We start from the raw sequence: 10,326 nt of genomic DNA on the forward strand, positions 1-10,326 counted from the left end.
TATTTCAGATGATTCTCCTCTGCAAATGCCATCCAAACCTTTTAATTTTTTTTCTTAAAAAGCATTCTAACACTTAGAAGGAGTATTTGGGAAGAGAGTTAATTAAAGACTTATCTTTCCAATCTAGCTGCAATCTTGAACAGGATCACTACACACTACAATATTTTGAGTACCTTCAATTTGTTTACAAAACAAATACTGAAACTGGAATTATTTTGGGGCAAGATGCTCCCATTATTGGATGTAATGAATTAATGTGGAAAATGAGTTGGGGTTGATGTCAATTTTTACACAATGTTAAACTGTTGCCCTCCAGAGGTTGTTGAACTCCAACTCCAACTCCTAGTTGGCATGGCCTATAACAGTGATGGTGAACCTTTTAGGGACCGAGTGCCCAAACTGCAACCCCAAACCCACTTATGTATCATCAGGTGCTGGGTGGCCGTGGCCCATTGGGTGGGTGTGGCCCATTGCATGGGCATGGCCCATTGGGTGGGTATGGTCCATTGGGTGGGCGTGGCCTATTGGGTGGGCGTGGCTGCAGTGATAACAGCAGACTGGTGGGAATTAAAAAGTTCAATCAATCAATTCCAACTTTGTGAGATCTTTTTTTCCCCGCGAGTTGAAATTGATTGACTGATTGAACTTTTTTTTTTTTTTTTGCACATTGCAGCGGAGGCCTAAAGTGAAAAGGTTTTATAAAACCCAGCTGAAAGCCTAGGACGGGGGCCATAGGTTCGCCACCATGGGCCTATAATAAAGGATGATGGGAGAAAGAGTTTAGCAGCATATTTGAGTAGACAATTTCTGCAGAGAATTTGTGTTAACTCATCCTTTGTGTTCTGAGCTACATCACTTTCGAAGTTGCTGCCCAATGAACACAAGACAGATATGTATGACTGGACAGGGCATAGTAACATTATTCTACTTGCTAAGCAGAAAATAAAAAACAGAATAAAAATCTTACCCGCTCAAAATATCTAAAAACATAACCAGACCAAAAGCAGACAAGTTAAAAGAATATTATCTGCATGGATCCTACTAATTAACATAATTACATCCATTCTTTTCTGTCTAACTATATTGCCCAATCAACAAAGCTATCACTTCAGCAGAAAGTTTTTGGAGCGAGTGAAACTTTGTAAACCTTTTTGAACTGCCAGGAAGATCCCAGATCTGTGTTTGTGACTTAGAGCCAGAGCCATAACTGAAGAAGAAGGAAGGATTTTCTGTCCTCCCCCCCCCCAAGTCTTCCTTATTGTTGTTGCTTTACAGTATAGTAACTCTTCTGTTTTGTTTACAGAGATAATAGGTAAAGAAAAGAGATAGCATCCTATATACAGTAAATGCTCACTAAGAAATCAGTTTGCAACTATAGAGGAAATATATACTGTAATATGAGTAATATTTGACTGCATAATTCAGTTCTTTTTATTTTACTCCATTCAACATTGCTACTTATTTATTTCTTAGCCTACCAAGTTGCAATGGTTAAGTGAAGTAAATGTTACAAATGTCAGCTAGTTTTTCCCAGTTGCGTGTCCTCCAGAAGTGCCAATCACAACTCCCATCAAATATAGCTGATCAGGAATGCTAAAAACTGTAGCAAATCTGGAAATTTCCCATAGGGGAAAAAAAAAATCTAAATCAAACTCAAAAAGCAACATTATTTAAAATGAAGAAATACTGTAAGTCTTGAACTAACCAAAGCAGATTCTAACTTAATATAGACAACATGATGCACTGGAATATTTATTTCTTTATTTCTATTTATTTATATATTCATATGGCCATTCATTTCACTATGGCAGCTAAAAACAGTTAAAAACACAACATTAAAAATAAAATAAACAACTGACAAGAAAGGTAAAAAAAAAAAACCCCAAATGAGTCATGATTAACAGAATGATCTCACATAGTCTAAATCAGTGGTTCTTAACCTGGGCGATATTGCCCCCCAGGGGGCGATTTCATTTTTCAGGGGGGCAATGGAACGAAAAGGGGCGACGTGGGGTGAGGGAACGAAAAGGGGACGATATGGGGACGATGGAGCGAGAAGTTTTGGGGCCACTTTTGAGACTTTTTCGTACATTGAATGGCTGTCTATCTGTCGTACAAAAACATCAGATCGCTCGCTATTAGTGGATTGAATTGTGTTTTCAAATGTTCCTCCGGCTAGCTTCAGTACAGAACGCCGTACATATGTGAATACGCATCGCTTATCTTCATGCGCGTTGCACAGCAGCCTCTACCCATACAGTGGCGTGCCATTGGCCAGAATATGGGAGATATGGGAAAAAGACTGGAAATAAATTATTTGCATCAATGTCCTGATGACAATTTTAAAGAAAACAAAAAAAGTGTTTGCATAAATCGAAGAATTATTTCCTATGTTGTGATTGAGAGGTTATGTTGGGGGAGGGGGGGCGATGACAACTTCCTCATTGGCTCAAGGGGGCAATTCGTTCAAAAAGGTTAAGAACCACTGGTCTAAATGACAATCTGACCCCCAAGCCTGGGGACATAGCCCTGCCTTCAAAGTTTGTGAAAGGCCTTCAGGGTCAGTGTCAATCTGCTCAAGGGGAGGGGGAATGTGTGATGTTCACAGCGTAGGTATAATGACAGAAAAGGCTCTCTTCCTGGTCCCACCAGATAACATTCCTATTCTGTTGAATTTAATAGATAGAAATAATTAGGGAGAAGTGATTCTAGAAATAACCCAGTTCAATGCCATGAAGGGCTTTATAAGTAACTACTACCACTTTGAATTGCATCCAGAAGCATCCAAGCATCCACTACTCAAAAGGACCCTTGCCACAATATTTTAAACCAGCAGCTGCAGCTTTGGATGATCTTCAAGGACAAACCCCATATGCAGCACATTGGGAGATGACTAAGACATGAGTGACTGTGAAAAGAGCTTCCTTATCCAAGAAAGGACACAACTGGCACAAAATATGAAGCTGTGCAGAAAGTCATCCTAGCTATATCTGCCATCTGTTTGTTGCACACCCTCAAACTGTGCACCAATTTTGATTGGAATAGTGCCCAATCTACACCTCATTCCAGAAAAGACTACAGAAAGTTCCTAGAACCACACAGCCACTTCACGAATCTGGGGAGAGAAAAACCAGTCCGGTTCTAAAACCCAGAGCCAATCAGTTTTGCTATATTAAGCTGAAGCCAGTTCTTCCCCATCCAAAACCCACAACCTCTAGACCAGTGGTTCTCAACCTGAGGGTCGGGACCCATTTGGGGTCGAACGACCATTTCACGGGGGTCGCCAAACAATGCAGTCCGCCATTTTTTTCCCCTTTTCCTTAGCTGTGCTACTCCCTTTTATTCTATTGGCTTTTGAAAGCCAATAGAATAGACTCTCTTGAATAGAGTCTAATTCTATTGGCTTTCAAAAGCCAATAGGAATTGTCCAGGCTGTCTCTGCCCTGCTGAGCCCGCCAAAAGTCCCATTCTGCAAACGGTGCTGCACCAGTTGAGTAGTTCTCAACTTACAACCGCTTGAGTAGTCCTCGACTTACGACCAGTTGGGGGTCACGGCATTAAAAAGGTTGAGAACCACTGCTCTAGACACTAAGATAACCTCCACATCCTAGGGTAGAGATGTAAAAGCTGGGTATCATCGGCAAAGAGGCAAATGACTTCATTCCAAGGTTTCATGTAGATTTTAAACAGGTGCTAAGCCCTGAGGCACCTGAAAAGCAGAGGCTGCAGGCTAGACCTCTTTCCCTATCATCAATGCAGATTGGAACTGGCCTTGGTAGAATGAAGAGAACCAAAACAACACAGTGTTGCCCACTCTTAATCCCAAAGCTTGTCCAGAAGAATATCATGATTGCTGCTGAGAGGTCAAACAGAGCCAAGATGGATGTACTGTACCTTGCACATCTCACTTTCACCAGAGAGCATCCACAAGTTTAATCAATGCTATTTCAGTCCCATACTCAGGTCTAAAATCCGACTGAAAGAGGTCCAGATAATCCACTTTCTTTCAGCATTCTCTGAAAATGCTTCATGACCACCTTCTCTGGAGATGTAAATGATCTACCTACTCTGGAAAGTAGTTGATAACTGTCAGCATGAGTGGCTCTACCAATGGCTTCTTGAGGAGGGGGAGCACCATCACTTCCTTAATTGATTGTGGGACCACCTCCTCTCTCAAAGAATTATTAACCACCACCAGGAGTCACAGAGGTTTAATATACAGGTGGCCAAGCTTACAATTCTGAGAATTCAATTTACTTCCACAGGACTAACAGGTTCAAACTCCTCTCAGGTAGCCAAGCTCAGAGCCTCAGAATCCTCCAGAGGATCTGCTCAAGGCTTGGAATAAATCCAAGCAATTTTATCTAACAGATGACTAGCATATTCTTCATAGAAATCTTGCAGATGAACCTCCAAATCAGCCCTCTCCAGAAGGGCCCATATTAACTGAACAAGGCTACCAGACAATTATCTATGGACACAGTAAGTGTGGAAAAATATGGACATTTCACTGCCCTTACTGTCATGGCATGCTAGGCATTTCTTCTCCCATTTCATCTCCTTCTGTTCCTCTGTAAACCAAGGAGATCTTCCAGGAAGAGGGCAGCTGTATAGGCACTATCCATCCAAGGTCTCCAGTGCCTCCCCATTCCAGGCAGCAAGCAAGACTTTGTCTGGACGGTGAACCAGACCTTTACAAACAACCCCCTCTAGAGCCAATTGGGGCCTATAGTCACTTAGGGTTGACTATGGGCCTAATTAAATAGGTCCAGCCTCCATATGATGAAGAGGAGCCCCAGGAAAAATGCAGGGAAACCAGAGAGTAAACTCACTATGATAATTGTTCCCCAATTCCAGATCACAGCGCCACTGCCTCAACAGAAAAAACAATCTGGCATATAATTTTTGTCATGTGTCAGATCCTCAGTGACCTGGATGAGCTCTATGGCTGTCATAGTGGCCATGAACTCTTAAGCTATCTCAGACTCGTGTCATCAGAGAAAGCAGGTTAAAATCCTCTAGTACTACAAGCCTGGGAAACACCACCACTAGCCTAGCCACCGAGTCCAGGAGCTTCACCAGAGAGGTTGCTTTGCAGCAGGAACACTAGTTTAATAGCTACTATCCCATCTAATACTTATGGATATTATTAATTTGAATGACTCAGATGGCATTCCAATTTCCAAACTGAATGATGTTTCCAACTATTTTCAGCAGATGGTATTTCCAGTCTAATTAAAATCTCAGGAGAAAATATCATAATTTATTTTGATCATTTCTTCCACTGCAATTATTTTCAGTCTCTATGCTTTTGTTTCCTCTCATACATTCTTAACATATGGATGTTTTTATACACATATGGTTGCATTGTTATTCCCCTTGTCTTAATGATATCCTTTTAAATATTTAAAAATTGAAATATTTGTTCTCCTTCTCCTTTGAAATATTGCCAGTTTGTTTGCTCGACATACAAAATGTTATCAGAAACTCGACATAACATTCTAGGTGAGACAAATCTTTGCTAATCCTGTATAGTTCATTCCTTTGTTTAACATAGCACCTGCCTTTCTTGCAGCCAATTCACTCTATTGATTAATTCAGATTATAATTTGTTTTTTTACCCAGATCATTATTATGCCATTAAGAATTAAAAGTAGGGGAAGCAGCCTTAGCTTAACAGCAGACTACATGGTTTACATATATAATATCTGAAGCTAGTTTTAAGGAATTTCCAGGAACATCTAATACTAGTCAAACTATCTAATGTTAGCTTAGGTGGACCAACAATATGACTCAGAACAAGGCACTACTTTACATTTCCACTGCTTCTCTAATATGAACTGTATATTATATTTATGGATCAAATATATATAATGAATACATGTAGAGAAACAATATCTATGAATATAATTTAAATATTTGCAAGGTAAGAACAGAGTTTTTGACTTTCTACAATGAGGTCAAAAGCTAATATAATAAAAAAGAAATATAATACAGCTATAGGACTGAGACCTGGAACTGCTGCCGTACATACTACTTTTCTTGTTAGAATGCAGTTAGCTGAAGTTAACTAGTTGTATTTAATCCCAACCTAATAGTTTATCAATAATTCTAGTCCTGCTCACCTGAAAAGCATGTAAGACTCAGAATGTGTAAACCACTAATCTTAGCCTAATTGGGGACATCAAGAGACACATAAAAAAAAAAATCCAGGACGTAACTGCTGTCAACTAGAACTAAGAGGGCAATTCGGAAATAAACCTCCGTTTGGTTATCAATGACAGACACTTGCAGATACAGAACTTTTATTATACATGTTAGAAAACTACAAAACTAGAAAATTACATTACTTTTTGACATAACCACCATTCAAATTGAGGCACTTGTCATAATGTCTTACAAGGTTTGAAATTCCTTAGTAGTAGTCACTCGGCGCCAAATCTGGGCTATGGGGGGGAGGGTAATCAAAAACATCCTAACTGAACTGCTTCAAAAGTTCTTGGGTGTGTCTAGTGGTGTGCAGACAAGCATTATCGTGAACCAACACCACACCAAAAGTGCCACAGAAAATCCCACCAAATGTGAAGATGTCAAAGGAGTATTGCTAGTGACGTTCATGGAGCATGGTTCGACCATCAATTCAGATGTCTACTGTTAAACGTTATGAAAACTCAGAAGAGCCATCCATAACAAGCGTCGGGGCATGCTGACTTCCGGTGTGGTGGTGGTTCATGAAAATGCTCACTCACACACCACTAGACACACCCAAGAACTTTTGAAGCAGTTCTGTTGGGATGTTTTCGATCACCCCCCCCTGTAGCCAAGATTTGGTGCTGAGCGAATTTCAAATCTTGTAAGACATTATGACAATTTGAATGGCGATTATGTCAAAAAGTAATGTAATGTTGTAGTTTTCTAATATGTATAATAAAAGTTCTGTATTTGCCAGTGTCTGTCATTGATAACCAAATGGAGGTTTATTTCTGAATTGCCCTTGTATATCTCTAAATTTCTGTTTTAAATTTGATCGATTACTTTATTTGAATTTCTGATAATTAAAAACCTCCTGAATTAATTTCTTTGCATTGTGTCTTAGACTGGCAGCTTCATTAATAATAAAATATTGCATAGCTAGAATGTAACCTTGTCAAATGGCTATTGTGGATGAACTATCACTTGCATCTTTTAGAAGACTCAGAGTTTGTGCTGAAAAATGAATATGGTCACTATTTCAGTGGCATTAAAAGGTGAAGTAAAACAAAAATTGAGACAAAAAGAGCAATTATAGAATTTCATTCTACATAGTGATTAGCTATTGCTTACTATACTGCATGAGGCTTACAACCCTAAGTTGACCTTCCTTTTTCCTTATGGTGAAAAAAGCAGACAGTCATTAATTAACCAAAAGGTACCAAAAGCACTTACAGCAGATTCACAATGCTGAAGGTACTGTTGGCAAATGTCTGCCCAGTTTGGGAACTATAGCATGCACATATTAGTTTAGAAAATTATTATATTTAGTTCTACCTGTATTTCTATCTAACTATTTATATCTCGGGAGTGCAAAGCATTCCCTTTCTTCATATTGCCAAACCCAATTGTACTATACTTCAAGGATGGAAAACATGAGTTACTCAAGAGCTAGTACACTAGCACAAATCAATATATTCAGCCATATTTCTGCAATCAAGCTGTTCCTAAAATGGCCTTGTGTCACTTTTTATGAGACCTTGTAACACCCCCTACATTTGTCCTTGCAGAAATATTATCTCTGTTATGTATCTTATGCCTAGAAGATTCCAAAATTATTGTGAAAGATGCAACATTTTTTCTTGAAAGCAAGATTTCCATTTTCTCATCAACTTTTCCACTCTCTGGAACTATCAGACAAAGGATGTATTATCCTACAATGTATAAACTAGGTGATGTATCTAATCATAATACAAATGCTAATAGTTTAAATTTATTCCCTTTTGCTTCCAAATTCAACTAACCTACATCAATGTATGTTTGTATTGTTTACATGTAAGCTTCTTAAAAATTAGTTTCAATGCCACCAGATATTTTTCTTTAAGAGAGAAGATGAACATAGTTTTCATGTTGCATACAATAAACACTCATGAGTAAGGTACAATAGGACGCTGAAGTACTGTAATATCAGCATATAATCCAATGTTGATTCTGTTGTTACAGCAGTGCAAGCTCTAATTCATGTAAAATGGCTGACATGATATATCAGCCGGTCCTTTGCTCACACCAGACCTTTTTTTAAAAAAGGTTCTGAAGACTTTTTCCCTTTCTCAGCTGTGTCAGATGACACAGCATTCACTTTTAGTCAACTACTTTTAGAACTGCTCCAACATAATCTTATAATATAGCATCTTTAAATGGTTTACATGTCTTACCGTTTTCCTCTAAAATGTCTTGGAATATTTTTGTAGAAAATAGTATTATAAATAACTGGCCTTTCAATAAACAAATATGAATGAAACCAATCTGTTATCTACAGGGCAGACATTTTGAATGTTCACCCCCCCCACACACACACACACATCCTTTTTCAAATAAAAAGTGTGCTTAGGTCCAGTCCTGGAATTAAGTTAATTATGGCGATTATGGCAGCTCAGATATGCATTTCATGGACTGGCAGGTTTTTGCTCAGTCCTCATGACTCTGCATTCTCTTTATGGCCTTAAGTCACAGCCACTGGTGCAGGACATGTGGGGTGGGGTGGTATTTATTACCAATGTTTTTCCAGGCTGCATGTATTTCAGACGCTCACCTAACAAATAATCTGCTACTAAGAGTAAGAGTATCTCCGAAGAGCAAAAGCCTAGGACCTGCCCAAAGAGAAAGGGTGTCTCCCTCTTTCTGATGGATCAAGAAGAATGACGAATGATGAAAGAGCACAGGAGGCTGGACTATATCAAAGGCCTTATACTGGGTGTTTACTTCTCCCTCCCCCACCCCAAAAAAGCTCAAGCCAAGGAGATCAACCTTGGCATCTGATTATACATGGTCCACAAACAATTTCTTTTGCTAAGAGCTAGTACCCCACCATTTTCCATTTTCTTTTTTCTGCTACCCTTATTGGCCATGACATCACTCATACACACACATGGACGCTCAAGCCCAATGCTCTGCTTCTAATTGGGGAAAAAAATAAAAATATCCGGGATTGTGTTGCCTTTTAATTCCTCCTGGAAACAGTGGCTAGGTGCAGAGCTTGGTGACTAGACAAGCATACACACACACCACTGTTTCTCGACCTCAGTGAATTCAAAAAGGCATCGCCGGGAACGCGCTCCATTCCATTGTCTTCCCTTGAAACCCAGCCAGCGACGAGGAAGAACGATGCGCAACTAGACGCTGCATTCACTGCAGAATGCCTAAGATCCGTGGCTCCGGGGCCGCCCCCACCCACGCGGATCTGATCCCCTAGGAGCCAGCACTGCGAAAGAGGAGGGCGGTAGCTCAGGAATCCTACGGAACAATTCAAGGGCTGCGGCTTACCTCAAAGGCTTTCTGCAGTCCGTTCTCGACGGGGCGAGGCTGGGGCTGGCACTACCATTGGCAAAGCTCCGGCTGTGGTTCCCACCGGCTAGCAGAGCTGAGAGGCGTCTCGCGGTCTTCTCTGGCTTGTGGTACTGATGCTGCGCTCTCTGGGGATGCGCGATTGCTGCAGGTTCACTGAGCGCCCCGCCCACTAGCCCTGCCCGCCGTTTGATTGGCTGAACGACCAGAACAGCCTGTTGACCGCAACCACTAGGAGGAGGAGTTTGGCTTGGGTTAGGGCGGCCCTCTTGCTGCAGAACTGCGTCGTGTTGTCCCAGGGGAAAGCCGTGCAAAGTGAGGAGGGAAGGGGAAGAGATCCTTTTCTCCGCCCTCGGTAGGATACAAATGTACCCTACTACCCAAAGCATTCGGGAAATCTTTCAAAGGCTATCCCATCTTCCCTGCTGTTATTTTCTCCATAAAACCAGAAGGTACCTGAGTCATTCCCAGATCTTGCCTTGTCTATGCAAAGACCACACTAAAATGTTTATGATGCTTGAAAATTGAAAACATATCCCACATCACCCTTAAACACGCACAGACTGTATCTTGTCATAATTATCTATTATAGTCATTTTTGGAGGCCATCAAATTGTTGTACTGAATCTTCAAGAAATCTACTTATTCTGAATGCAGCCTTGAATTTTATATGTTGTATATGTTCAGGTCTGTACAATTTATTTCTGAAGGTAGAATTCAAGGCAGGAGGGGTAAATTCTAGTTTATATATCTCTTTCTCAAAAAGAAAATTTGGCAAAACCACTCAGGATT

General features: G+C 40.3%; 1 protein-coding gene across 31 annotated transcripts in view; it reads right to left on the reverse strand.

The window, feature by feature from the left end:
• Positions 1-10,058, reverse strand: part of KIF1A (kinesin family member 1A) — a 107,969-nt gene extending 97,911 nt beyond the window's left edge. For 9 of the 31 annotated variants that reach the window (XM_039356385.1, XM_039356384.1, XM_039356382.1 and 6 more), the window contains exon 1: positions 9,514-10,054. The gene's annotated coding sequence lies outside the window, so the exon portion shown is untranslated. Of the gene's footprint in view, positions 1-9,513 lie in introns of all 31 variants that reach the window. The other 22 variants (XM_039356377.1, XM_039356375.1, XM_039356372.1 and 19 more) reach the window with 9 other exon arrangements.
• Between the last annotated feature and the right edge of the window lie 268 nt (positions 10,059-10,326).

This window comes from Crotalus tigris, unplaced genomic scaffold (genome assembly GCF_016545835.1).
Source record: "Crotalus tigris isolate CLP2741 ecotype Arizona unplaced genomic scaffold, ASM1654583v1 scf7180000018824.943158, whole genome shotgun sequence".
Classification (NCBI taxonomy): Eukaryota; Metazoa; Chordata; class Lepidosauria; order Squamata; family Viperidae; genus Crotalus; species Crotalus tigris.